This window comes from Mustela erminea, chromosome 18 (genome assembly GCF_009829155.1).
Source record: "Mustela erminea isolate mMusErm1 chromosome 18, mMusErm1.Pri, whole genome shotgun sequence".
NCBI classification, from domain to species: domain Eukaryota; kingdom Metazoa; phylum Chordata; class Mammalia; order Carnivora; family Mustelidae; genus Mustela; species Mustela erminea.
The window spans coordinates 25,147,517-25,171,772 of NC_045631.1; the positions used below are offsets into that span (position 1 = coordinate 25,147,517).

General features: G+C 44.4%; 1 protein-coding gene and 1 long non-coding RNA gene across 7 annotated transcripts in view; one reads left to right on the top strand and one right to left on the bottom strand.

The window, feature by feature from the left end:
* Nucleotides 1-15,530, bottom strand: part of DUSP14 (dual specificity phosphatase 14) — a 27,967-nt gene extending 12,437 nt beyond the window's left edge. The window contains exon 1 of one of the 4 annotated variants that reach the window (XM_032319468.1): nucleotides 15,508-15,530. The gene's annotated coding sequence lies outside the window, so the exon portion shown is untranslated. Of the gene's footprint in view, nucleotides 1-12,812; nucleotides 14,405-14,471; nucleotides 14,596-15,250; nucleotides 15,397-15,507 lie in introns of those variants that run through there. The other 3 variants (XM_032319467.1, XM_032319463.1, XM_032319466.1) reach the window with 3 other exon arrangements.
* Nucleotides 14,716-24,256, top strand: part of LOC116576905 — a 26,601-nt gene continuing 17,060 nt past the window's right edge. For 2 of the 3 annotated variants that reach the window (XR_004280337.1, XR_004280339.1), the window contains exons 1-2: nucleotides 14,716-14,965; nucleotides 18,145-18,320. This is a non-coding gene — a long non-coding RNA (uncharacterized LOC116576905). The remainder of the gene's footprint in view (nucleotides 14,966-18,144; nucleotides 18,321-24,256) is intronic. The other variant, XR_004280338.1, reaches the window with a different exon arrangement.

Consider the following 24,256-nt stretch of genomic DNA (forward strand, 5'->3'; position numbering starts at 1 on the left):
AGTCACTGATAAATACAAAATTGGGCTCTCAGGGCGCCTGGGTGGCTCAGTGGGTTAAGCCGCTGCCTTCGGCTCAGGTCATGATCTCAGGGTCCTGGGATCGAGGCCCGCATCGGGCTCTCTGCTCAGCGGGGAGCCTGCTTCCCTCTCTCTCTCTCTCTCTGCCTGCCTCTCTGCCTGCTTGTGATCTCTCTCTGTCAAATAAATAAAATCTTTAAAAAAAAAAAAAAATGGGCTCTCAAACTGCTGGTGAGAACTCCCTCCTTACTGGAAAATCTGGAAGATGCTGATCAAATTTCCAACCAGATTATTGAGTCACTGTCTAACTAATAGTAACTCAGCCTTGTGGTCTCCCAAATTATCGTTCTGTTTGGGAGGCCACTTGCCCTCCTCAAGTGAAGGTCCCAGACTCACTGGTCTTTGCAGCCCAAGTGTCGTCAGGGGTGAATAATGGATGGCCCAGAAGCCTAACTTACTCCGTTAACTCTCCTCTGTTGGGCAGTGATAAGGTACTTGGTACTGCAGAGAAAACAGACTGTGAGTCCTCAGGGCAGAATCCAAGTGAGACAGACATGATGCTCCCTCCCTGCTGCTGCTAGTCAGTCTCATGCCAACAAACCTGCTGCAAATTGTCGGAGCTGGCTCCGCGGCTTCGAACTACAGCGTCTGCCAGAGAGCACGCAGAGGGCACAAATATTAGCGATGCTCCTCTGACAAACACTCCTGACCCCTTTTACAGATCGGAAACTATAAGGTTCAGAAAGGGTGAGATGATTTCCACTCAGAGAAGATCCGCAACAGAACCAGAAAAGACCCAAGGTATCTGGGCTCCTAGCTCAAGCCCACATGCTGCCTTTCAGCATGACCGTGGGGACTGGCTGTGTCCTCACTGCCTGCCTTGCAGCACTGTGATACCAGCAGCCAGCACCTACGTTGCGGGTAAGGGGTCTTCGATCTGCCAGGAAACACAGGGCTGAATGCTGCTTAAAGAAAAGCCCAAAAGGGCTCAGCTACTCGTTTCTCCTGTCGCCCAGAATAGGGAAATATTGCCACAGACCTGTATACCATCCGGGACACAGGCCCCCCCCGGGAGAGCAGCGGTACCTCAGCAAGGGGTGGTTCCACAGTAGGCACAAGAAGCCCTAATGTGCTCCAGGGCCAGGACCAGGAGATTCTGATCATAAAGGAGAAAAGAATACATGTGTATGACATCCCAAGTTCGTCAAAATCATCTTAGTCAATGTGTACTAGAGGACAGAAGAGGGGACTGTATTAGCAGAGTAAAAGACTGAGGCATGTTTGAGGGCTCCAAGACAGCAAAGTACTCTCTGAGTCGCCACACCCAGGGCAGCACAGGTGTCTCCAAGATGACCAGAGGCAGTGCCAAGGCAAGTTCATGTCGCTGTCCATGGTGGTCAACTCAGTCCTTCCAAGTTGCTCTGACAGCTGCATTTACTACTTGGAGGGAAAAAACACTTTCCTGGCCAGGAGAATGAAGACGGGATGGGGTGGGCTGCAAGACAAAAAGGAGGAGCTGGCCTAAAGCAACCCCAGAGAGGTACTTTTTTTCCCCAAGTTCTAAGAAACATCTTGCAGATGATGAAAGCACTAAAGTGCTAAGAAAGGATACAGAATTAGTGTCCGTCCAAGTGGCCCGTAATCTCGATGCAGAAGCTGGTAACACATGACTGCTCCCTGCACTGCAGAAGCCCTGGGATGTGGACACCGGCTTTGAGTTAGCACTGGCATCCGTACGGGAGCAGCCTTGGAACTACTAGCTAGTGTCCTGATGCACTCAGAGCATCCATCCCAGTGCCATGGAGGCTAGTTTTCTTTCTCACTTTTTTTTTTTTTAATCATAGCAAATGACCACTAGAATAGACAGTTAGAAACTGAAATTCTACCTACTGCTTTCTCTCTTCTCACACTGAATACGCAGAAAATGGCCATAATGATGCTAGAAATGACCGTGTAAAATGACTTAAATTATTTTTAGCTGTAGCAATTTCAGAAGGACACAGTATATACTTGAGGCCTACACTGTTATTTTTTTAATACCTGAAAAGCCTATATAATCACATTTTCTCTTTCTGTTAAATAAGGTTTTTTTAAGAACTAGATAAAGTTACCCTTTTTAAAACAGAAGCGTGTTAGCCTACATTGCCATAAATAAATGATACTTTTCTCATTAATTTTCATTATTAAATCAGAAATATGTTCCATTGGGGAAAAAATTAAAACTCTTAAAAATAAAACTCATATGGACACCTGGGTAGCTCAGTCAGTTGGGCATCTGCCTTCAGCTTGGGTTGGGATCCCAGGGTCCTGGGATCAAGTCCCACATAAGGCTCCTTGTGAAGGAGTCTGCTTCACCTTCTACCTCTACCTGCAGCTCCCCCTGCTTATGCCCCCTCTCTCTGAACAAATAAAATCTTAAAAAAAAATTTCAAACAAATGTTGAGTTATATTTGTATTAAAATGAAAAGATGCAAATTGTTCTTGCTTTTCTGGAAAGCTTTAAAATTTGGCTAAAACACCTCAACATCTTACTTCTGCAGGAGGGGTTGTTGTTGCTTTTCCCACCACATAAGTGAACTGATATGAAGAGGTCCTGGGATGAGGACAAACAAACATAATACACATAAAGCTAAGGACAGAGTCACCATTCTGGTTTGGCCACAGATATTCCACAGGGTGATACATAACATGCTGTACAGCAACTGCCTGTGTAGTTGTGACCGGACTGGTCCTGTGTCCTCATGTGCACCACCATCCCATGAGCTGAGCCTAACAAAGGATAGTCATTTTAAGACTAACGAGCTGCGGGATGAAGAACACACCACAGTCCAAAGAATGACACAGGCAGTCCACTTGATGAGAGCAAGGAACAAAGTATGGCCCTATGGTGACATATATATAGAAGCACAGACTTCAACAAGTTTACTTCCATATCAGAGATTCCCATGTTGGAAGTAGAATGAGTAGAATACTGAGAAGAGACTGTTAATAACTATAAAAGGTGAAAGCACATATTTATTTGGGTATCAGGGTAATCTGTTCATATCTGGAACTGTATTTTTGAATTTGGTCCTCACCCACCTAGGTACTAAAACTACTGGCCACTCATTCACACAAGAGTCTTCACTAAGTTCATGCCATGTGTTCAACACTACTCTAAGTGATGTGGGGATTGTGGGAAAAGGTCTTTGCCACAAATGACCACAATATCTCCTATCCCACTTGACCTTACAATGTGACCAACTCCACCAAAGAGTACAGCAGAAATAATGCTTCTGAGGCTAGATTATAAACATGTCACACACTTCTACCTTGCTGTCTTGGGACTTGCTCTTAAAGCCCGGCTGCTATGCTGTGAGGAAGTTCAACAGAGTTACCATGGGGTGAGGTCAGATGCAGGTGCTCCAGAGAGCCCAGCTGATGTCCCAGTGGGTAGCCAGGATCAACTGCAAAATATGTGAGTGAAGACAAATAGATGATTCTAGCTCCCAGCCATCAAGTCACCTACAGTCTTTGACTGTCCCACCACTGGCCCCAGACACTGTGGAGCAAAGACAAGTTGTCCCCACTACATTAGGTCCAAATTCCTGACCTCTACAGGAATCTGTGAGCAAAATAAAAATGGTTATTTTTACATCACTGAGTTTGGAATGGTGTACTATGCAGTAATAGCCAGAAAGGGCTCTAAAGATATAACATAAACCATCACCCTGTGCTAGCATTTTATCACCCTAAATTGATAACAAGATACACTATAAAACAGCTGAATAACATATAACAATGGGAGATCGACTAACATTAAGTGACTCAAATGAGGGGTGCAAACAGTGGGTACCTTAGCAATTCTGAGAAAGCACAGGCTAGAAGCAAAGTAAAACAGTCAATGGGACTGAAAAACAGAGTTGTCTGTTTCTCAGGGAGGAGTCTCATAGATGATACTATCGTGCTTTTTCTCCAGTCCATTTAAAACATACTGCCATTTATGGGCGCCATTTATGGGAGGCTCAGTCAATTAACTGTCTTCAGCCCAGGTCATGATCTCAGGGTCCTGGGATTGAGCCCCTTGTTGGGCTCCCTGCGGGAAGTCTATTTCTCTCTCTTCCTCTGCCATGCCCCCCTCTCTGCAAATAAATAAATAAATAAAATCGTTATTAAAATTTTTTTTAGTAATATATGTCTCAAATAAAATCTTTATTAAAAATTTTTAAGGACACCTAGGTGGCTCAGTGGGTTAAGCCTCTGCCTTCGGCTCAGGTCATGATCTCAGAGTCCTGGGATCAAGCCCCGCATTGGGCTCTCTGCTCAGCAGGGAGCCTGCTTCCCATCCTCTCTCTCTCTCCGCGTGCCTCTCTGCCCACTTGTGTTCTCTGTCAAATAAATAAAATCTTAAAAAAAAAAGAAAAAAGGACATACTGTCATTCTTTTTTTTTTTTTTTTAAAGATTTTATTTATTTATTTGACAGAGAGAAACCACAAGTACACTGAGAGGCAGGCAGAGAGAGAGAGAAGGAAGCAGGCTCCCTGCCGAGCAGAGAGCCCGACGCGGGACTCGATCCCAGGACCCTGAGATCATGACCCGAGCCGAAGGCAGCGGCTTAACCCACTGAGCCACCCAGGCGCCCAGGACATACTGTCATTCTTGACATTCAAGAGCTTTCTTACTTTCAGATTCCAAATAGAGAACACAAACCCTTTTCTATAACCCCTCACTACTCCAAGTGTGATCCAAGACGCAGCAGAATCAACCCGGAGCTTGAAAGAAATGCATCATCTCAGGCCCTATCCCAGACCTATGGAATGGTATTCCACAGTGAACAACGTCGCAGGTGATCTTTATACACAGGAAAGTGGAGAAGCATCACTATCGATTAGCCTCAGGCTGTCCCACAGGACTTGCTGGGAAAAAAAAAAAAAAAAACTCGAGTGCGTATTTTGCTGACGCTCCATGAACACACTCAGCCTCACATGGATCAGTACTGCTCTGCTGTCATGGTCCCCAGATGAGGAATCAGAGGTAATGGAGGTGAAGAGGCCTTCCCAGACTATACATAGAAAAAAAGTAGGAACCCCACTGGGACCAGAACCCCTTTTACATGAGTTGTGCATTTGTTGATTAGTCATACAATCTGACCACGACAGGTCAACTGATCGAAAAACTACCAAAATGTCCCCATTTCATTGAGGAAGAAAAAACTGCAAAGAAAAGAGATTAAGGCACACAAGGTCAATCTCATTGTGCTTTATCTATAATGGGGATATGAATCTAAAAAATCCTAAACTGCTATGAGGTATGAGATGGTCTTAGGGAATGAAAAATCTGATAAGCCTAAACTAAGAAAATGCTGGCAAAATCCCACAATCGCATCTGAATTTGTTTGGTGACAACTAAAAACCAATTTGTGCCAGAGCCTATGTAAATACTTCAAAATCTTCAAGAAGTGGTAAAAATTAAATATGAATCATAGATTCTTGGTTAAGCAGTGAACTTTGATTTATATAGGTCAGAACATCTAGAGGCGGAGTACTTTAAAAACCACACATAACAATTAAACCCAAAATAGATTAAAAATGTGCCTCAAAACTGCCAAAGTCACTACCACCCTCTGAGAGGCAAGACTATGAAATCTCAGAAAATGCAGATTTTTTTTTAATAAATGAGATCTCTTAAAAGTTCATTATGGGGGCGCCTGGGTGGCTCAGTGGTTTGAGCCTCTGCCTTCAGCTCGGGTCATGGTCTCAGGGTCCTGGGATCGAGCCCCGCATCGGGCTCTCTGCTCAGCGGGAAGCCTGCTTCCCCCCTCTCTCTGCCTGCCTCTCTGCCTACTTGTGATCTCTATCAAATGGATAAATAAAAATCTTAAAAAAAAAAAAAAGGTCATTATGACTTTAAGGAAGGCAAATAGGAATTTTTAAAGTTCAGAGGACTAAGAGCTCAACAGTGAATAGCTGACAACCTTAGATCACTTACTCCACTGTCTGACTGCGTGCATCAACACCCATAAACCCCAAGCAGTAAGCCTCAACCTTCTCCCTACAAGGATTTCTGTATCATACCCATGACCCAATTCCACATTTTTGGTGATTTCATAGCAAAGTAACTTCACTTATAAAGTATTGATAAATTAATTTCCCATTTGTCTTTATAAATCAAAAACATCTAATTACCCACGTAAGTTTCTGAGCAGAGTAAGATAACCAGGTGAGTCTGATTAACTAGATGAGGGGACCCTGACGAAGCTCCATACCCTTTCCCTGATGGGACAGCAGCCCTACCACGCTCTGAGGCCAACTGGGTGCCTGGGCCCCCTAAAGCAAAGGGAGGAATCAAGTTTTGAACTAAATGGCAGTGCAAAGGCAGAGATTCCTGAAGTTTTTTTCCCTTGTCTCTCATTGTCTCCTGAAAAAATAGTCTAATACAATAAGACAATACACAAAATTCTTTATGACAATTCTTTATGTTACTATACTAGCATAATTTATACAGATTGTATCACTGTTACTCACATGCTATGAGAATGTGGTCGTGGCCAGCAAACCTCACTCTACGCGGGTACACATCAGGGGCTGGCAAACCACGGCAGGCAGACATGTCTAGCCCGCCAAGTGTTTTCATACAGCCCATGAGCTTGGAATAGCTAAAAATTAAATCACAAGAACAGTACACTTCATGGCATATAAAAACTGTATGGAACTAAAATGACAGTGTTCATGGGGGCGCCTGGGTGGCTCAGTGGATTAAGCCACTGCCTTCGGCTCAGGTTATGATCTCAGGGTCCTGGGATTGAGCCCCGCGTCGGGCTCTCTGCTCAGCAGGAAGCCTGCTTCCCCCCTCTCTCTTTCTGCCTGCCTCTCTGCCTACTTGTGATCTGTCAAATAAATAAAATCTTAAAAAAAAAAAAATGACAAGTGTTCCTGAATGAAGCTCTATTGTAACACAGCTGCATTCACTGGTTACACATTAACAATGGCTGCTTTCTTGCTGTAAAGTTAAGTAGTTGCTGCAGAAACTGTTTGGCCTGGAGCCTAAAATATTTACTACCTGGCCCTTTACAGAAAACATATGGATGAAATTATGTTCCAAAGCCATCATCCTATGGCAAAGGAATATTTTCAAAGTGTGGACCTAATAACCACTGCATGAGAATCACATGAGTTGCTGGTTAAGATGCACATTCCTAGGCCCCACCTCAGACCTAATAATCAGGATTTCCGGGGATAAAGGCTCAAGGATTTATATTTCTAGCAAGTATCTCTGCAAAAATAATTTAAAATAATATTAAGGGTCACCTGGACAGCTAAGATAGTTAAGTGTACGACTCCTGATTTCATCTCGGGTCTTGATCTCAGGGTCCTGAGTTCAAGTCCCGTGCTGGGCATGGGGCCTACTTTAAAAAATAAGTAAGCTACTATGGAAAAGATAAATATTATTTACTGTAATTTGTAGGAGAATAAGTGAAATAAGAAACTCCACAAATGTACATTTTTTAAAATTATTTTTAAACAAAATAATACAGTAGTTTCTTGGACTTAAGACATAATCCAGTACTGGTGCACCTGCATGGCTCAGTCAGTTAGGCATCCGACTCTTGATCTCAGCTTAGGTCTTGATCTCAGGCATGTGAGTTCAAGCCCCATACTGGGCTCCATAAAAACAAACAAACAAACAAACAAAAAAGCAAACAAACAATCGAAAAGACATAATCTAGGGATGCCTGGGTGGCTCAGTGGGTTAAGCCTCTGCCTTTGGGTCAGGTCATGGTCTCAGGGTCCTGGGATTGAGCCCCACATCAGGCTCTCTGCTTGGCGAGGAGCCTGCTTCCCCCTCTCTGCCTGCTCCTTTGCCTACTTGTGATCTCTCTCTCTCTCTCTGTCAAATAAATAAATTAAATCTTAAAAAAAAAAAAAAAAGACATAATCCAATATGAAAACAAGTTTCACTTAATTTATATTTTGGATCATCTTTATCTGAAAGTTTAAACCAGGTTGTTGAAACTCTGTAAAACATTAAATACGTCTCCTATTTTTAGCAAGAATCATGTGAAATGATGTACAACCTCTAACCCTGGAAGAGTTCCGTCCCCTACATACAACATATTTATGTTACAGTGCAAATTAAAGGCTACTGAAGATTTGTGTCCTTCTGACATTCATCAAAAATGCACAATAAACAGATATTTAAATAAATCAAGTGGGCTGGAGAGAAACCTATCAAATTCATGGGGCATGGTGGTCTCAGTAGGGAAGGAAGGGGAGGGGCCCAAGGAAGATTCAACTTTATAATCCTCATCCTGCTTTTTTTAAATAAAAGAGAGAGAGTATGACCAGTTTGGGGTGGTAATGATAAAAATTTGTTCTTTGTAATTTTCTTTTTTTAAAAGATTTTATTTGACAGAGAGATGGAGCACAGGCAGAGGGAGAGGGAGAAGCAGGCTCTTCAACAAGCAGAGAGCCCGATGCGGGGCTCGACCCCAGGACCCTGGGATCATGACCTGAGCCGAAGACAGAGGCTTAACCCACAGAGCCACCCAGGCACCCCTGTTCTTTGTAATTTCCTATATGACTGCAATTTATTTATTTATTAATTTATTATTATTTTTGAGAGAGAGAAATAGAGAGGGAGGGAGAGAGAGCACGAGCAGGGGGAGACAGGGAGGGAGAGAGAATCTCAAGCAGGCTCCACTCCTAGCACGGAGCCCAGCGTGGGGCTCAATATCACAACCCTGTGATCATGACCTGAGCCGAAATCGAGTTGGACACTTAACCGACTAAATCACTCAGGCGGCGCCCCAGTATATGATTGAAATTTCTAAAAATAAAAATTATTTGGAATTGAAGAAATTAACTACAACAAATGGCTGTCAACACAAACGCCCCCTCCAGGCTCTGGCCTGCACCTGCTCCTCACATGGGAGCCAGACTCACAGCTGATTTGGTAAGAGAACTTGGCAAGGACACCAGAGCAGCACAAGAGTTAAATGAGTGAAATTCTTAATTATAAATTTTGATTTCAAATTTGTGTGTGACTTGCAATGCTGACAGTCCTCTCCTGGATTTTATTTTTACCAGTAGTACTTCCTCAAAACTTCAAGCAAGCTCACCTCATGGGTGTCTCTCTTCAGTGGAGGAAGGCTGGTGCTTCATGGGCTCTTATCTGCCACAGAAATGTTTACTAGTTCAACAGAAGCAGCATGCTCAACCTGAAGAGTCCTCTGTGTTATCCACACACTCAAAGAACTAAAGAGTCAAGAAGACCCGCTGCCCTAGGCTTTTGATACTGAAACTATTCTGGGACAAAGACAGAAGTTAAGACCAGCAGTTACATGTGAATTTCAAAAGGGCCCCTTTGTCCACAGAGACTTGGAGAAGACAGGGGGAAAAGCTGGCCAAACTGTCGGTGCCATAGTAGAGGTGGCTAAAACTGGGTCAGTGCTAAGAGCGAGGACAGCAAGTGGCAAGGTGGGAAGGCCGTGGGCATATGTGACATTGTGTGGCCGGTATGGCCACGAACTCAGCACCCACACTTTGCCCCCTTCCTGGCAGCAGGTGGAACATGGAGCTCTCCCACCAACTACTGCTGCCCACCACAAGGGATACCAGAGAACACAAACACGACTTCTCCCAGCAATCACTCAGGTTAAGAGGCTCTGATGCTCCTTTTGATCCTTTCTTTAAACTTTTAATTTATATATAAGTAGGTTTTAAAGTTATGACTATTTTAGAGAATCTGAAGAAAACTTTAATATATAAGTGAGAAAGTACTCATGATTTATGGAAAGCCAGAAAACAGAGCACATAACCATTTTCTAGGATGCCTTACAGAAGAAATTAAAAAAGAACTACAAATCTCACATTCTTTGGATTATTCTTCCTTTACCCCTCCAGCTAAGAAAAGGGATAGCCCTGAGGGTATTTTCTAAACCTACAGAACTGCAGAACATTCTACTGCAAGGACAGAAGCAAATTGTGCGCAAATACCAGGCACTGTAGGTACTCAGCCAATACCTGTCCTGACACAACCCCGCCACCTCTGCCTCTCCTATCTCCCTTCCCCCTCTCCCCTCCTCCCACCTGTCTCTCCCCGCACACACTCCAAACACACCTAGCTTTAAATCCAGCTATAACACCACACACAGGCAATTAAAGTTAACCTGGCAACTGCCTCCTCAAAAGCAGAAATTCTGTTTCAAACCCAGTTTTAACTCCTTTTACTATGGTACACTAAGGAAAACTGGGGGAAAAGTATGTTTTAAAGATTGTAAAAGAGTACTTTATTCCCATAGTGAAGAAGCTGTGGTTCCTCTGGAAAAGCCAGGGAAAGAGGAGCCTTCTTGGTCTGTGCTCAGCACCTCCTAAAGGACCCGCACATGCACACGAGCATTCTCGGAGGGTCCTCTGAGGGTCCTGCACACACCACACACTAAAACTTGCGCTGCCGGCCTACACATTCAGGGCTGGGCACACGGCAGGCATTCACCAGCACAACACAAATCACCACATCAAGGCATCGAGCGGCCCCAGAAGTAGGAATCACCCAAAACCTTTATGAGACTTTAGGTAGGGGCGTCTGGCTGGAAGACTGTGCAGCTCTTGATGCTGGGGTTGTGAGTTCATGCCTGACACTGTGGATGAAGATTACTTAAAAAAAAAAAAAAAACTTAAAAAAAAAATCCTCTTTTTCCCCCCCCAAAAAAATCCTTTAAAAAAAATAAGACTTCTAGGTAACTAGACACTTTTATTCTTCACTTTGCATATTTAAATTTTCCTATAACTAGACATCTGTTTGGAAAAAAAAAAAAAAAGGAAGAATTTTTCTTTGGTATTTATCAACCCAATAGAGTGGAAAACCATCTCTGCCCTTTGGGTAGCATGTTGGTCCAACCCATACAATTAAACCTGTAAGTATATATAAATACACTGGTACATAAAGGCCCAGGGATCAGACCACTTCATTCATTCACACTGTGGTTATCCAAACATACTGTGATATCCAAACATACTGTGGTTCAACAACAAATACAATGAATTATAAATTCAAGGCTGACACCACGGGAGGAATGTAAATTGGTACCAACCACTCTGGAAATGAGGCATCAGCTAGTAAAGCTGCAGATAAACACACCTGTAGGCCCTGTTCTTAACTGCCCCAGACCAGAAACGACCCAGCTATCCATCAGCGGATGATGGGTAATTTGTGCTACGTCCATACAAGAATGAACTAATTACAGTCACAGATAACAACATGAATGAATCTTTAAAAAAATACTGTGCTGCAAGAATTTAAAAAAACTGTGTGCATGTATGTACATTCCTATATACACACATGTATACACACACACTTATACGTTGTTGACCCCCCAAAAAAAGTATTTAAAAGGATACCTACTTTGATTCCATGTGCATAAAGGTGAACACAGACAAAATGAAACTTGTTTAGATATTAATATTTAGGGGGGAAAACGAGAGACAAGAAAAGAAGCGATTTCCACAACAATGAAGCTAGGTTACTTCTGGGGTGAGGGGAGAGGCTGTCCTTGGGAAAGTATGGAAGGAAGGTGCTTCTTGACCTTCTAGATGATTACAGCTGTGCATTCTTAAATCATTAATTTATCTATTTGTTTTATACGCTTTCCTGTGTGTTACAATTCATAATAAAGAAGTTAAGTAAGTAAAATGTTGACGTCCAGGAATTCAGAACCATTACAGTTCTGGCCAATGTGGGGAAAGAACACTTCCTCTCTAAATGTCACTATTCTGTGAAGTGTGTAAACCTGGCGATTCACAGACCTATACCCTGGGGGATAAAAATATATGTTTATAAAAAATAAAAAATTAAATGTCACTATTAACTTATCAGTTTCATCAATTTTCAGGGACCTTATCTGCCTTCCCCCCAATATTCAACACTGGGCCTTCAGCATGGCAAAAGTCCTCCAATATATAAACTCTTGATGTGAATTCTGTTTGAACTCCCGTGGCTCCTGAAAAGTACTGATTTGAACTGCATCCACATTAACACTTCCCTGTTTCTCAGAGCAGCTTTACATAAATAAAGCTACTACCTTAAATGCTCACCCTGTAAGTTTATACCCAGGTGCTGTTGCTCTAGCAACTCTCCCTGCCTTCTGCTCCCTCTTATGCTTCCTTATAAGAAAAAGACACTAGTAGTCCTAGAAAATTTTTTTAATGGAAAAGTTTTAATTTTTAACCAAGAGTAACACCTAGGATCTTAATGATTGAAGTGCTCTGAGGCTCTTTAAGAAGGGGTCATTTGCCCATCATCTTGAGAAATACTACTATGCAACAGAGGTAATGAACCTTTATAACCAGCTGTACTTAAAACGCATGCTACCTGTTCTAGACAGATGCCAAATCTCTACGAACAGGACTGGTTAATTTTATAATTCATTTCAATTAAAAAATCGCTTTGTGCAGATATTATAAAAATGCTTAGAAAAGTCTAAGAGGATACACACGAATCGATAAAGATACACACAGCAGCTACTTTTGGAAAAGAAACTAAAAAGAAGGCTTTAACATTATCTGTAAAGTTCTAAGTTTTACAGAGATTATTAATGAGCATTTTCAATCCACCCAAATCCCAAATACAAAGGAATTCCCCGAACACACATTCCTCTCTAAAGACCATCATTTAAAAATGTTAAGGTTTAAAAAAAAAAGTTAAGGTTTTCATGCTAAAGTTTTAAGGGACTTCCTGGATTTATACACCTGACCAGTATATTTTATATGAATACACATTTATGCCATTCTATTAGGGAATATTACAGAAATCATACCTGCATTCAACCAATATGAAAGATTTCAGATGAGAACTCAGCATAGACACGTTTGACACTGACGTTAAAACGACTTGGAATGAAGGAAACCGTCTCCTGCTTTATGGGGGAAAGCCAAAAATATCAAGCAACTACCTTCTCCTCCCCCAAGCGTCAGAAGATGAGTCAGAGCTGGAGGCAGGAATAGGGCCCATGTGTCAAGCCGCCTGTGCAGGGCGCCTTCCTACCTCCACCCGACAAACCTCTTCCCCCACCCAGGGTCAGGGTCCCTGCCTCAGCCTGTCCCTGACGTGAATTCTCAGGTGTCCCCAGGAAAGAAGAGACAGTTATTCATTCCGGGGGCACCTCATTCTCTGCATTTCTAAAGGGAGCCCAAGAATGGGTGCCTTTATGGGTCCACAACAACTAACAATCACCAAATGCAGCTCAAGGGAGTGGAACTTCCAGACACACACACACAACTTTGCAAAGAAGACAGCACCTATGTTCCCCTCATTTTAAACAACAGGAAACATGGAGGGAGCAGCTGTGACTTGTCCAGAATCACTTAACTTTGTGACAGAGCTGACAGTCTCAAGCACAGGGCTGCTGACACCTGGCCCCAGCCTCTTTGACTTTTAACTGATCTGTACAACCTCAGGGAAGATGTTCCAACATTCCATTTTACTTCTGTAAATAAATGTAAGGAATCAGGACCTGGTTCTTTGCCTCTGTTTTTACATCTGTAAAACGGGATGGCAATGCTCTCTGCCTACCCCTCCTATAAAACTACAAAGAACGGCTAGTTAACACTTGCCAAATGCCTTGAGGTCCTGCTGGATGAAAAGTACAAGGTAGTTTGTTTGTTTCTTTTTTAATCCCTAGACAGTAAAACTGCAATTGTAAGTCACTCCTCCTTCCCTTGCCTCTGGGACGCCCAGTTACCATAACACTGGCTGGTACCAATGGCAACATCCACCTAAATAAAATATAGTTATACAATCCACTAAGGCAGCTCCAGCAGGCGACTCCTCTCACACACAAACAACTCAACTTGCTTTGAAGCGAGGGTACTTAGGAGAAATAGAGAGACACGTTAGCACTGTGCACCCCAATCTACCACCGCAGAGAAACACTCAAGTTGAATACTTGGCATTGCTGAAAGTCAAGTTGCTTCTATCAATGCACCAGAAACCTATGAAAGATGCAAAGGGCCGCCGACAGCTCGAGAGGCTCGGAGCGAGTGGATGAGGACCGCCGGCGAGGAGGTGGAGAGACCGTGGCGCGGCCGGAGTGCAGAGGGTCAGGAAGAAGGAGGAGGGGAGGGGAGCCTACAGGACGCCGGCCAAGGAGCCCGAGGGCCGGTACGCGGGGCCGGGGCGTCGGTCGCACCAGGGCGCAGTTGGGGGGCGCGCACCCACAGCCGGCGAGGCGGGGGAGTCGGGCGGCGAGGAGGGGGCGCGGCGGAGTGCCCCGGGCCTCGCCCCTCCCGGCCGCCCAGAGGATGCGAGAACCGCCCGAGAGCAGGTGTGGGGGCTGGCATAAAGTTTCCAGAGACGAGGGTCGCGCGGGGCTCCGGCCGCCGGGTCCCGCCAGTGTCCCCCCAAGAGTCGCGTCAGAGCCAAGTCCCGCCCGCTCCGCCCCCCGCCCCGGTCCTCGCCGGGGCCCGCGGCCCCCTACCGGCTCGGCCCCGCGGCGACTGGCACTCCGTCCTCCTGCGCGGCTCCCGGCTTCTGCGGGCTGCCCGCCGCGCGTGCCCCTCCTTCTCCCCCCGCCCGCGCCCGGGGCGGGCCGCGCGCACGCTCCCTGCGCCCCACCGCCCTCTCCCGAGCGGGGGGCGGGCCCCTCGGGGCGGGGGAGGGGCTTCCGCGCAGGAGGAGCGCTGCGGGGAGGTGGGGGGAGCCGGCGGGGAACGCGCGGAGCGGCGGGCGTAGCGCGTGCGCACTGCTCCGTTGACCGCCGAGCGAAGCCGCGGGGCGCGCCCCCTACTCTTCTGGGCGCCCCTCGGGCCGGCGCCCCAGGAGTCTCCTCATGTGTTTCACAATATACGACCCCTCTCGTCGCCACTTCAGCGTTGGGGCTGAGACGCAGGGGTGGCGTAGTGGGGTACTTCCTGGACGCGAGAGGGTTAAAGGCAAGGCGACAATACAAATATAAAAGGTGTCAAGACTGCAGTAAGTGACTAATCACCGCCTCTCACCCCACCCCCACCTTATATCCAGCACGGGAGAACCCAGGAGTTGGGACCAAAGAGTAAAGGGAAAATAAACCTCACGGCAACTGTTGGGTGAATTTGCTTGGGCAGGGTACAGGCAGTTTCTAGAAACTCTGGAAGGCTAGTTCGTCCTAGACTCCAAAGTAGCTACAGATATGGCCATCTTCTGCCGGCCCCGAGACCGCCGACCCAACACCCTACCCCGCAGGTGCCCTCGGACTTTCAAAACACCGGATCCACAAACCGTGCCTCCCAGGTGGAGCCGCAGCGTGTCCGAAGCCCAGGCTGAACCCATGGATTCGTGGAGGGCTTATTTGCTGTGTCACTGTGAGGGGCTTTTCAAATTTAGGTTTGCCCATCTGTAACATGAGTAGATGCGAACGGACTTTTTGAGCACGACCTGCCCTAGCAGGTGAGGGGGGAGGTATAAAGGACTTCCTCAACGCTCTGCAGTGAGTCCGACACTTAAGAGTCCTGACCAAGCCCAGCCCCTTTACTCACCAGCCCCCGCTCCTCGCTCCTCACCGTTGTAAATCGTTGGCATCGAACTGCTCAACAGTCTAAACAGTAGTCCTAGGTTTGGGGGGAGGGGGTGGGACGCGGTGGGAGGGGGTGGAAAGGCTTTACATCTCCCCAGTATCTTCAACCAAAAGCTTCGAGGCTTTTTCATGCTCTTCCTGATCTCTGACGGGATTCAGAGTCATCCCGTGGGTGCAGGAATGTCTAAAAGTTATGTTTTCCAGACAAAAATATAACATGAAGGCATTTTAGTGATAATCGTATGGGAGCTAAAAAGGCCTGGACTGGAGAGATTTATTTTTGCTTTCATTAAAGAGGAGAGTTAAAGCTTTAAAATTCGGCAAAATTAATCTTTCGGCAAGGGAACAAAACAATCCGATTCAAGAAAAAACAACTAGGAGTTCAAATCTTGCTGGGAAAGGCATTTTTTCCGGCACTAAATTGCTCCACCATCAATTTGTCTAGTGACTTATTTTGACATGTGAACACCGAAATAGCAAAATCTCTAATAGAAACGATCGTATGCAGCTTCGTTTCTCCCCCGCCCCCCAGACCTTCCTCAGTCAATTCAATGACTCAGCAACACAAATAGATACATTCCTCTTCGGATTCAAGCTTGTTTGTTACACAAGACAGGTTTCCAGTACAGCTCTGGTTAGTAACAAGGAGTTGGGCATTTTCACGCATTGTAGGAACTAAGTCTACCCTAAGAATCATTATCCTCATCAGTGAAAAGGAGGGAGGAAGGCAGGCTAAAATAGAGTTTGTGTTGAGTGTGATGTATGTGCAAAGATCTAGAGCATAAGGAAAGTAGAAAGAAGTGCTAAAGTCTGTAAGACCATTTAGTGATTACATATATGCCGGTGGGCAGGATGTGCTTTACACCTTTAAGTGCAGGCTGACCTATGCCTCTACAAAAATGCAATTTGAAAGTGTTACCTTCTAGACTGTCCAGTAGAACTTGGGGTGATAGAAATGTTCTGTATCTGCACTGTCCCACACAGTAGCCACTAGCCTCACGTGGCATCTGAGCACTTGAAATGTGGCTCTAGTGCATCTGAGACACTGGATTTTTTATTTAATTAATTTTAATAAATTTAAATAGCCACATGAGGCTAGTGACTGCCTTACTGTACAGCACATTACTAGACTGTACACAGATATTTTTATAAAACTATGTTATATGCAGATACATCTTAGAGGCCATCTGCTACAAAAGTAGGACTTGTCTATGCCCAGCGAAGGGGTGGTTGATCCTGACTACGTCTGAATGAACAAGCAGTGCCTGACAGCAGTGGGGCTTGAGTGCAGAATGAGAGCTGATCTGATTAGATGCAGTAAGTAGAGGGTAGAAACTTCTACTCTGCTTGGCTTCTGAAGTTTGCTTTTCCAAAAATGTTCTCCTAATTGCCTGGGCAATGCCTTAGATTAGGCTAATCAGACCTTTATGAGTCCCTTAGAAAGAACAGTTGCATCTTCCATTCGTATCATTGCCTCTGGTTAACAAATTGGCAACAGCTTTCATGTATCTGTCAGCACCTGGAAACAGCTGTGATCAAGGCTCCTCTGATCTACAGAAGTTTGCAGAAGTCTGATTTCCGGATGCCATCAGGTCCCAAGGCTCACAGATGTTTTGAACACCTGCTTGCTAATGCTCCTAATTCCAGAGTATATACTGCTGATCACTATAAAAATGCAAATCCCCTAAAGAAGTAAATCTTTATTGTCCTTTGACATGTTGGAGAAGAGCAGTGGACACCAGGTATCTGGGGAAAAAAAAAAAACTATAAATAAGGAGAAGATTAAGAAGATTAAGATTAAGAACTAGAAGGACGGATGACCCAGAACACACATTTTCTTGGGGGCACCTGGGTGGCTCAGTTGGTTGTGAGTCTGCCTTCAGTTCAGGTCATGATCCCAGGGTCCTGGGATTGAGTTCCGCATCAGGCTTTCTGCTCTGTGGGGAGCCTGCTTCTCCCTCTGCCGCTCCCCCTGCTTGTGCTCTCTTGCTCTTTCTCTGTCAGATAAATAGAATCTTTAAACACACACACACACACAATTTTATCTACTACAGATTTTGCTGAAGGCTTGTGCTATTTTGTAAGATGTAAGATACCACCTTATATGGCTATCATAAGGATTAACTAATTGTATTACATGTAGAATATTCCAAACTTTTATTTTTAGTTTTCATCATTCTCATAAAATATTATTTTTCCATTAATAAGGAAATGTCACATTACCAAAAAAAAAAAAAAAGAGAGAGAGAGAGAGAAAGCATCACCCATAATTTTACAACCTTACCAAAACAACAGTTAGCAACTTTTCTTTCTGGTCTTTTTTCTATACATGATTTTTTAGTTTTATTTATATAGTTAAAATAGTGTATGTACAGTTTTGTAACCTGACTTCAAGCTTCTTGAGGTAGGTAGGCATTATATAAGGGAATATTACAACATACCCATGATAACTAGGTCATTTAATATCTGTGTCTGAAGTTTTCTGCCCTTAATTCAGCCCTGGGGCAGTTAACAGTGATGCACAGTGATGAGAATTCCAAAGAAACGTCCTTGAAAAAGGCACATTTGCCTGTTTTAACATTTGCTCTTTGTCTTTTAGATCTTACTGTCCCTCTGTGAGACTTTAGCGCAGTATGAATTGTGTGGTAATGGAAAATCAAACGCTGTTCATACCTGCCTGGAGTTGCATGAAAATATCAAAGGTTTGATGGGAAGGAAAAAAGAAAGGAGGTGCCAGGTGCGTTATCCCACTTCTTTTTCATCACACTAAGTCAGGTAGGTATTATCAACCACACGTTAGACATGAGGGATTAAGAAACTTGCCCAAGATTGCATTATTATTATTATTTTTAAAGATTTTATTTATTTATTTGACAGAGATCACAAGTAGAGAGGCAGGCAGAGAGAGAGGAAAGGAAGCAGGCTCCCTGCTGAGTAGAGAGCCCAATGTGAGGCTTGATCCCAGGACCCTGGGATCATGACCTGAGCCGAAGGCAGAGGCTTTAACCCACTGAGCCACCCAGGCGCCCTAGGTTGCATTATTATTAAGTAGCAGAACAAGAATTAACACTCAGGTCTTTCTAACACACTGGGGCAGGTAACAAGAAAGCATGTAAATGTCATTAAGAAAGGAAAAGAAAGGAGTTTTAGCAACTTTTTAAAAAGATGTATATATTTATTTGAAAGCATGCACACATGAGTGGGGGAGGGGCAAAAGAAGAAGAAGAGAGGGACAGGGAATCCAGTGGACTCCTTGATGGATGTGGAGCCTGATGTGGGGCTCCATCTCAGAACCCTGAGATCATGACCCAAACTGAAATTAAGAGTCAGGGATGCTTAACTGACTGAGCCACCCAGGTGCCCCATTCATATAGTTCTTTAAAAAAATTTTGTTTTTATTTTTTTTTTTAAGATTTTATTTATTTGACAGAGATCACAAGGAGGCAGAGAGGCAGGCAGAGAGAGGAGGAAGCAGGCTCCCTGCTGAGCAGAGAGCCCGACGTGGGGCTCAATCCCAGGACCCTGGGATCATGACCTGAGCGGAAGGCAGAGGTTTAACCCACTGAGCCACCCAGGCGCCCCCAAAATTTTTGATTTTAAAGAAAACTTTAAGGAAGGGTAAATGAAGAAATAAGATATTTCCCCCCAAGAGTGAGTTAATCACCTCTGGTAGTAAAAATACCAGAACTGCTAAGAGATCCACTTTTTTTTTTTTTTTTTTTAGATATTTTTTTTTTTTATTATGTTATATTGGGCAGTATATAGTATATCATTTTTTGGTGTAGTGTTCAGGGATTCATCAGTTGTGTATAACACCCAGTGCTCATCACCACACGTGCCCTCCTGAATGCCCATCACCTGGTTACCCCGTCCCACATCCCCCTCCCTTTTGTAACCCTGAGTTTGGTTCGAGTCCAGAGTCATGGTTTGTCTCCCTCTCCAATTTCTTCCCATTTTTCCCTCCCTTCCCCTGTGTCCTCCACACTGCTCCTTATGTTCCACATATGAGTGAAACCATACGATAATTGTCTTTCTTTACTTATTTCACTTACATCACTCAGCAAAATCCTCTCCAGTTCCATTCATGTCAATGCAAATGGTAGGTATTTATCCTTTCATGGCTGAGTAATATTCCATTGTATATATGAACCACATCTTCTCTATCCACTCATCTGTTGAAGGGCATGTCAGTTCCTTCAACAGTTTGGCTATCATGGACATTGCTGCTATGAACATTGGAGTGCATGTACATCCGGGGTAACTTATGCCATTCTGCATAATTACTACAACATCAAAGACAAAAAAACCTGATCCCACTCAAGGGGAGTAAACGTCCATGTCAACTCAAGAGCTTGAAGACTTCCCCTCTAAGTTATAAATTGGTACTTAGGCCAAGCCTTTGACTTTGTAAATGAAAGAGTGGAATGTGAATGGGGGAGGGGGTAGCAGAGGTTCCCAGATCGGTTAAAAGGCGCTCTCTAACCTACTATGTTGTTCACCAGCTCTCTGCTTTGTCAAATAGTAGCAAATCTCTGTTACAGGAAGTTGGATGCCTCAATTTTTCACCAGACCTAAGATATACAGACTATAGTTGCAAACATATCTTGACAGCAAAGCGTGTCCCTAGAGCCCTGGAGCTATGTGTGGTTACATCCTGGATGCTAATCAGGGGTATCCCCTTTCACCGGAAAGCCTCTAAGCTCCAACGCCTATATCCACCCCATCTTGCCACATCTGCTGGAAATCCATGGCTTGCTTTTATCCCTCTCCTAGTTTCCATGGAGACCCAACAGTTTACTTTTTCCCCCAACTCTAAGCCATGGTTATTTTTAACTGTAAAACTCTGAGCCAGGTCACAGCTGGGATCTGGAAGATGCAATGACGTCTATAGCCACCCTTCTCTCCCACAGACGCCTTCTTTTCTGCAGTTGCTGGGGGCGGAGGCACTCCTGGGAGATTTTGCTCTCAAAAGCATTTTGCTTTGCATCATGAAGTTAAACCTATGCTGACTTCGATCTGACAGGTGTCCTGAATCTTGAAACCATGCACGCCCGAAACAAGGCAAAGATTTTCGTGGGGTTGGGGAGGAGGGCTGCCAGGTAAGCTTGACGTTGCTGTCACAAATCTGTGGGTAAAGCTTAGGTAAATACCCTCTCTGGTAAAAATATATCAGAGTGCTCTCCTCTGGGGAAAAATAAGGGCTCTGGTTCCTATCCCCAGTAGAGTGGCTTTTTCTGCTGCGGCCTGCCCCTGGTTAAAAAGAGGCTCTTGAACAAGATACTGTACGGAAAAACAGTTCTACCTCTCCAAAGCAGGCAGCAAATTCCCATGGGGACAGGGTTGGAACCCTGCTGCTCCCTCCCCCTCTATGGAGAATTCAGATCAGTCCACCCACTCCTCAGGCCCCTTGTACTAGGGAGCTAGTGTCTTCATGGCCCTTTTTTTTTTTTTTTTTTTTTGACAGAGAGATCACAAGTAGGCAGAGAGGCAGGCAGAGAGAGAGGGGGAAGCAGGCTCCCCGCTGAGCAGAGATCTCGATGGGATTTGGGGCTCCATCCCAGGACCCTGGGATCACGACCTGAGCCGAAGGCAGAGGCTTTAACCCACTGAGCCACCCAGGTGCCCCTCTTCATGGCATTTCTGAACTCTTCAATCCTTTTCAATATTTTTTGGGGGGGAAAGCCCTGGAAATTGCCCTTCTCATCTTAAACAACATTCTAAGATTGAAAATGGGGGGACGCCTGGGTGGCTCAGTTGGTTAAGCAGCTGCCTTCGGCTCAGGTCATGATCCCAGCGTTCTGGGATCGAGTCCCACATCGGGCTCCTTGCTCGGCGGGGAGCCTGCTTCTCCCTCTGCCTCTAGCCTGCCACTCTGTCTGCCTGTGCTTGCGCTCTGTATCTCTCTCTCTAACAAATAAATAAAATCTTTAAAAAAAAAAAAAAAAAAAGAAAATGGGCATAAAACACAAGACACTTAGCCCCAATTCAGTATTTTTTTTTTAAGGTTTTATTTATTTGATGGAGATCACAAGTAGGCAGAGCAGCAGGCAGAGAGAGAGGGGGAGGCAGGCTCCCCCTGAGCAGAGAGCCCAATGTGGGGCTCGATCCCAGGTCCCTGAGATCATGACCTGAACCTGAAGGCAGAGGCCCAACGGAGCCACCCAGGTGCCCCCCCAATTCAGTATGTTTCCTTACAGGACACACTGACTGGGAACATTAAAAAATTAAGCACCAGGGTACCTGGGTGGCTTAGTCGGTTAGTGTCTGCCTTCAGCTCAGGTCATGATTCTGGCTGGGGTCCTGGGATCAAGTCCCATATTAGGTTCCTGCTTAGCAGGAAGTCTGCTTCTCCCTCTCCTGTCTTTGTCAGATAAGTAAATAAAATCTTTAAAATTAAGCTTCCCAGTGCAGGTCCCATTAATTTTTTATTTCTTAAAATAATACATTTTTATGTTTTTAAGGAATTCCCTAAATGAGGGGTGATCCTAGGGGAAAATCCAAATCAGAAGTTATCTATTGTTTAATGGGAGAAAAGAGAAGGTTAGGTCATTGCAAACAATTTCAGAAACAGAGTATATACTTGGCAGATAGCTCTCCAAGGAGGAGACACGTATTGGAAGTGTGATGACTTGGCACTTGGCTGTCAGTTCACTGAAGAGGGGTGATAAGATGACAGCATTTCAACATTTTTACTTTGATTAATAAAGTGCTGGTTTCTTTTTTTTTTTTTTTTAAGATTTTATTTGTCACAGAGAGAGAGAATGAGAGAGCAAAGCAAGGGGAGTGGGAGAGGGAGAAACAGACTCCCTGCTGAGCAGAGGGCCCAATGCAGGGCTCAATCCCAAGACCCTGGGATCATGACCTCAGCCAAAGGCAGATGCTTAACCCACTAAGCCCCCCAGGTGCCCCTAAAGCCCTGGTTTCTTAAAACAACTATGAGGTCTCCTCCTTTCCATATTTCCTAAGATGCTACTTCTGTTGAACACAACTCTGGCCCAGGGCAGGATTATTAGCAAGCTTCTACTTGGAGGCTTTCTACCATGGAAGACCTCAGGGGAAACCAGAACAAGCCAGAAAAAGTGTTGCTTGGTTAAGAATGAGAGATTAATTCAACCAAATAATTAGTGTGGTGCCATAGAAATCCACCTCCTGTGCTCCAAAGTAGAAAATAAGTGCCTCAGCCTTAATTATACAGTCCTGAAAGACACTAAACAAGTCTGGGCTGGCAAAGGTTAACTACAGACAGGGCTTGCAGAAAAGACAAAGGGAAGTACATCTATTAAATTAAAAAAAAAAAAAAAAAGTTTTTTTTGTAACTCTGTTTTGGGTTTAAACCTTTTGATGGTCACTTTCTGGATTCTTATCTCAACTTCCTCATTATTCCTGCTCCTAACAGGAAAGAGGCCCAGTACACAATACATACCAAGCAAGTAACTCATCCTGACAAAGGACTTTTAATGTCAGATGTAAGACAGTCACCCTTCCCTTAAATACCTGTCTCTTGACTTGTAAGCCTGGTCAGTCAAATCAAAGAGCAGTTGATACTCTTATCATAGCACATCTCAACTGACAGAAGCTGAGGCAACTGGCAAAACTGAACCCCCCCCAAAAAAAAAAAAATCCCATTAGTTTTAGAAACTGGCCTTCCCAGCTTGTCTCAAATGATTCACCTGTCCCCACCTCCCAGCTCCCAACACCTCAAAAGCAGGAAACTATGTTCTGGTGCATACTTCGATAGGCCACTTAGGTTCCAAAATACTCATTAAATACTCAAGTACTGTTCTCACAAATTAAGTGCCTATGTCGGCATGCCTATTACTATCCTATCCAGGCTGCTTTGACCCTGTTGGGCAAACAGAGATCCTGCTCCATCTCACATCGCACTCAGAAGAGGTAGTTATTGGGTCTGATTGAAGAGGAAGTCTTTGTCTTAGTTTTTACACAAGTCTACAGGAATAGCTGTGTCCCTTTCTGGGAGGTCAGGGAGAAGTGAACTACATCTGGCTAAGCACACTGGAAAGGAAAGAAAACTTCGAGATCAGTACTTCCAGAACCAAACTTTAATTTTTAGATAAATTCAGACAAATGAAAAAGCAGGTACATAGGCGTTGTGGGAAAGCTTTTTTTGTTAACCGTAATACAGTGTGTATCTGGAAGGTACTGACAAAGACATCGTTCAAAATGGATGGGCAATATTCCAGGATGCAGTCTAGAACCAGTACCACTCTCTCGCCCAGAGTTAAGTGGAAGAGTGTTCCAGATGAGTTTTTCCAAGCTTCTCTTTACAACTTGGGTCTCTGATCCTTTACACTGGCTATTTTATTTCTCTTATTACCTATCTGCATAGTTCCTAAAGCTGGAATGACTCACCAACTGGAATTTTGTTGTTGATCAATGTCATTGGTCTTCGCTCCTTTCTGGCTAACCACAAGCTGGTTTCATGACTCAAAACTAGGAAGCCTGTCCTCACCTCTCAGCAAGGCCTGGTTAGTTAGCTGAGTTTAGATTTAATTGGGGGGTGGTGGTGCAGAGGGTGTATTGTAAACAAAAAAGGTGAAAACTGGAACCCCAAAAGAGATAAACCATGGAGTTAGTTGGTCTCCACACAGTCTAGATCTTTGAGCATTGAAAGGGTCATGACATGGGAAGAAATTTGATCTCTATTTCCCACCCCTGGCAGAGAAGGACATACCTAAAATCCCAGCAGAAAC